The following is a 6,000-nucleotide window of genomic DNA, read 5'->3' as shown; positions in this document are numbered from 1 at the left end:
TGTTTTCTTCTCGGGAAAAATGCCAGAGAAACTGTCGTGATGTTGAACACACCTTACAAAGACAGTGCTACTGGAAAACCTCAAGTGCACGATTTATTTTCTTATTTCAGAAAGGGTGAAATATTGATTGATGACAGACCTCGTTCTGGAAAATATAGAAAAAGTTGATGCACTTGTTCTTAAAACAATGAAAAAATACGAAAGTTATACGGATTGATTGAAAGTTGATATTCAGTAAATGTCAAATTAAAATATGGGAATAAGAAGGGACGCTGAAAAATTAGTCCCTCGAGTTCGGATTGAACAGCAAATAAATATCGAATGGAAAGAGGCCATTTTTTCTAAGAACAGCTCTGAAGTTACTCAGGTGGTTTTACACACGACCATTACTGGTGAAGAAAAATCTGGTATTTAAAAGCACAATCTCTAGCATTTTTCTCAAACGGGAAACAAATTGTGCCGTTTTTTTCTAAGAACATCTCCGAGGCTACTCAGGTTGTTTTTCCCACTACCATTACTACCATTACTGGTGAAGAAAAGTCTGTTAATTAAAAGCACAACCTCTACGAAATTTGTTTCCAAAGAAAACACATTTCAAAGCTGCACGCTATTTTCTTATATCAACCATCATGAACAAACGAGAAGCGATGTAACATAATACAAAAAAAAAAAAAACATTGCAACCAGATAGAAACAATCGAACTGTCTCTTGGTGGACTGAACTCGAAGCTTGTCTAGAAGAAAACAAGAACATTAAAGAAATTCCAATCAGGGAAATATTATTCCTGTTTCTTGAAAGCATATCAACCTCAGCAAATTAATGTTTCCATAAAGCACAAACTACATTTAAAAATTCAAAGAATAATATTGCAATCTAATTTAGTAATAAAATGAAAACCTCATGGAGAAAAAAAAGATTTTTTTTCAGTATATGTCATTTCACGATTTAAAATTTTAGTCTACGATAATTTGAACAACTTTTTATTTCAGTATTTTAAAAAAAAGCCGGCATTTATTTTATTCCGTTTTTCCCATAGTTAAATGTTATATCCTGTCATAATTCAAATCCAATTTTCATCATTTCGTATTGTAAACAATCTGAAATGAAAATTGTCATTTCTGAACGCTCTTCAAGACTAAAATGATTGTGTAAAAAAATTTTGGTTCTTTGATCGAAACTAGAAAGATTTCGTTACTTTTATTTATCTAAATAAACATCATCATTAAACATTTTCTCTTGGGACCGCTCCACTCAAACAACATGTAATCATTAGAAAGGAAAAGGTGAAAAGGCACTGTCATGGGAATACAAATTAATGCGAAATCCCGGTGCAAACTGCCACAGACTAATTCATCCTGAACTGTCGCTCCGGAACACAAATCCTTAATAAGCGGTAGCATCGTATTTCCTGTCTAGGAGGTGACAATTCCAGAATTTCATGGCATTTTAAATGAACACAGAGTGTTCAACATGGTGAAAGATGGCATTAAACAGGTATGAGAAAAAGACACGGCTCATCGATCTTGAACTCCAATTGCACAGCCAAATGAATTGGAGGTTCTATAATTAGAGACACAACATTTTCCACATGAAAGCGACTTTGTTACGGCTTCATATTCGTTATTGGGTTTTAATTTTGGAGTAAATGCTTAAATTGGAGTTTAAAAAGAATATTTTTAATAACAATGAAAAAGGTTTTAGTTATTTCAAGTATTTATTTATTTATTTATTTTAAGAAATATTTTATTTATTTTAGGAAATCATTTATTTATTTTAAGAACTTATTTATTTGTTTCAAGAATTTATTTATTTTTTTAAGAATTTATTTATTTATTTTAAGAATTTATTCATTTATTTTAGAAATTTATTTATTTATTTAAAAAATAATATAGATTTATTTTGAGAATTTTTATATATGTTTTAAGAATTTTTTTATATACTTTAAGAATTTTTATATATATTTTAAGAATTTATTTATTTATTTTAAAAATTTATTTATTTATATTTAAGAATTTATTTATTTATTTTAAAAATTTATTTATTTATATTTAAGAATTTATTTTTCGTAATAAATTTCGTAATTATTATAGTACAAAAATAAATGCAATACACTTTTAATACACAAAACTTTCCTGTTTGTATTGCAGTGTTTATTGTTGTTTATACTATAAATGTTGTAATGTGATAACATGTAATGTATAAGTACTATAAACAAAATATTAGAATAAAAATAGAAATTAATCTAATACAGTTTTTAAAAGTATTTCTGGATATTTTAGAATATACGGACTAAATACACAACATAGAAAAGACTTTTTCATGACTTGATGCAAAAAAATTACAAATTTCCTCAAATTTAAAATTTTACACTTTTATAAATAAAATATTTGCATGAAAGTTTTATTATCGTATACTACATACATACGGTATATGACATTATTTGAACCTTGATAGAAATTCTCTAACAGAAATACAAATACAACATAGTATGTCGATATCATGTTTAAAAAATTGCAATTTGACCTCTCAAATTTTCATTTTTACAAAATAATCAAAATGTCCTTGAAAGAAAAGCGTCAACAAGTTAAAACGTCAGTGTTCTACAAGTGATATTATTGTTATAGATTTAGGTTTATAATCTATTATATACATTTTTTTCGGTCTGCCATCATTATCTTCCGCTAAAGCTACAGCTGTCCAACAGTTGTTCCAAGGCCAAAATAATCTGGATGTGTATGTATCTAGATGTATTTGTGTTGACTCTCTATATTATAGATTTTTAGGACTAGTGATAGAAATAGAAAGATAGAGATAGAAGAAGAAAGGAATTTGAAAAATCGAAGCAGTTTTTCTTTTGAAATTTTATTTCGATCTTTAATTATTTAGAAATTGAGCGAGATTTTGCAGTTTTCCGCAATAACTTCAGAAAATATTACACATAAATGTTTCCCGTCGTTTTAAAATTCGTAAAGATATTTTTGATTTAAATGTCCGTTCGTACATACATTCTGAAGAGTTTGAGCACGGAGAGACAGTTTTACAAAATTTTCGTCTGACTGAACAATCTGTTTAGTAAACAAATTGTAAATATTTTGAATTAAATTGTTTTTATAATATGGAGAGCTATGACATTTAGTTTGAAGCTACAATTGCGACGAAATTCAAACCGTTTTAAGGATTTCCTCAAATACTTGAACATGGTATTTTCTTCCAGTTTTGAAAGCTATGAACGAAAGATTCTGTTTGCCATCTAGTCTGTTTACATTCAGAGTAATGAAGTAATGTTACAATATCACACAGAATCTGTTACAATTTGGAGACAGATAACCCAGGTATACACATTCTTAATGGTATATTAATCCATTAGAAAGATTTATGTATGAAATAAACAGAAAAAGATTTGTCTATTAAAATAGCACACTTATAGCACAGTTTGAATGCCTACAGCTATCAGATGGTTTCAATAAATCTTTTTAAATTTAATAATAAACATCTAGATATGCATAAATAATTTAAATAAAGTTCAAAACAGCCAAAATTCTCGAAGCATCAACTTTTATGTATAATGTATATCATGGCTGAATATAGGAGTTTACCAATTCCTGATATAATCTTAGTAGATATTAAAAATGTTGAAAAATACAAAATAGATTTTTGATTTTCTGCTCTACAAATTAGAAAACTTTTTTAAATAGTTTTCATTTTGAAATTTTTATGGAAAAGAAGGCATTTTCTTTACAAAAAGGATACATTGTATAACAATTAATCAATGGGAATTAAAATACTCTCAGAAAGTTTTAAGAATAGTTCCCGTAAAAGCTTTACAATTACCATGGGTTAAACATGTACCAACGTACCATTTGGAATTAATCATGTGGTTATAAAAATATAATTCATATAATAAATAGTAATACAGCATCTTTATTGATAACGCTTTTTTTATGAAGGCAGATTTTCTAAATTGTCAGTATTTTAACTGCCATATATTTTTCAAAATTGTGTCCATTGAGCCACAGAAAGCATAAAACATTAACATGTATCGAGATCTATAATTTAGAGTATGTTATTTACTTAGTTAATGTGAGGGAAAACGAATATAGTATTGTTTATTTCTTCAAATATAGTTTTTGAATTATTTACAAGAAATCTCGTGATAAATGTGAAAGAGTGAAATGCAGACAGCTCTATTTTATTTTCTATAGAAATGGAAAAAAAATTAATACCGTTGGAACAGATACGAAAATTAGAACACATGCAAAGAATAATAATATAATATGCAACCAAAAACTCTCTTGATTGTTTACGGAGGCATTTCATATATTTTCAACTTGTCCCGTAAATTATGAGTTTAGAATTCGTGTTTCTAGAGATATTTATTGATTGAAGCTTCTTCCATACAAATTCTTAGTTTCAGATTGCTCAGTGTTACTCATTGCTAGTTCACTAAATATAAATATAAGTGAAGGAAAATTAAAAATTCATATTCAAGCTAATCTTTATAAATGATCAGAAGTATCATAAATGTTCTTTATTAGAATATTTTAAACACAGAAATTAAATGTATAAATTCTACGAGTAATTAATTAAATTTTAATTACTAAGATTAATCCTTATGCTAAAAAAAGAGATTCTTTGTTTTGTGTTTCAAAAAAAGGTATTCTTATTTGTTTTTTTCAAAAATAATTCATCTTTTCTGTTCCATGTTTTTTCCAATAACAATAAAAAAATTGGCATGTTGAGGCTATACATGAGAGTCCGTTTTTAGAGTAGTTATGTGTACCGGGGATAATTTTTTTAAAAAAATTTTAGTTGATTAGATATTAAGATTTTGATATTTTTTTAATAATAACGTCTGAAAATACTGTAGCACAAAATTAAATCTTATATTATTTTAAAATATAGACTTTTTTTTCTTTATCATTGTTAAGTGGTTATCACTTATGTCTTTTTTTAAATTTGGATATTTAAAAAAATAATTTTTATCAGAAATTTTAAAAATGCTTTTCATTTTTGCAATGAAATCCAAACTATTTTCATTGCTTCAGTAAATATTTAATTGCCTATTTTTATTTATTACTAAAAGCCAAGAATTGAAACTTCGATTTATATTTTCATGTTTATTGGCAGTGCTATAATGAATTTTGATTTTCTAATTTTATTTCATCATTCTTTTTATATTTAGCCAACAAGTTGACGCATTAAAATGTTTAATGCAAACTAAAATATTACGTATATGAAAAAATTCGCCAATGTGTATTTGCTATATCTGTCAATAGTGCATGAAGAATAAGAAAGTGAATTATTAATACCGCGCAAGACAACGAGCAATTAGATAATTTAAACAGTCGCCTGAATGACTGTATAAAGATTCATGGACAGAAAGAGGAGAAGAGGTGCAAGTCAATCAAACAAATGTTACTTAAATCTGAGATATTTAAAATCCACTTACGTCTCAAAATACTTTTTTGGAGAAATTAGTAACATCAAATTTTACATTAAAGATTAATTGAAATCAAATACAAACAATATTCAAGATGGGTACGCAGGTCACTAAACACTGTTAGTAATAAGAATCCAAGAATCTTATCAGCCATTGCCTATCGATTATCTATCACTTATTCACGTGCTAGACTTGAAAAAGATAATTATCATTTAGAATCCTTTAGAAGTTAGGAGTGAGAAAAGTCATACCGTTGGCTAAAACTAAGAAAATAATTTTTAAAAACATACTTTTGACTGTCTCTTAGCAAAATCACAAATATTTTTTTTATTAATTGCTTGTTTCTTATCGGTGTGAGATAATTTCTATGAAAGAATTTATAAAAGAAAGAAACATACTAGAAATCAATTTTACAACCTTTTTTCATGAAATATTTGCTAAATTCAAAAAGTATTTTGAGATTTCAATAAAAAATAGTTTCTCCCTGTCAAAGCTTTATAGATAAGCAACCCAATTCTTTTCGACTAGAGGCATCAAAAAATATGAAGTGGCAATTGGT

The sequence above is a fragment of the Argiope bruennichi genome, chromosome 2 (genome assembly GCF_947563725.1).
Source record: "Argiope bruennichi chromosome 2, qqArgBrue1.1, whole genome shotgun sequence".
Classification (NCBI taxonomy): domain Eukaryota; kingdom Metazoa; phylum Arthropoda; class Arachnida; order Araneae; family Araneidae; genus Argiope; species Argiope bruennichi.
Note: the sequence above shows the minus strand (reverse complement) of the source record.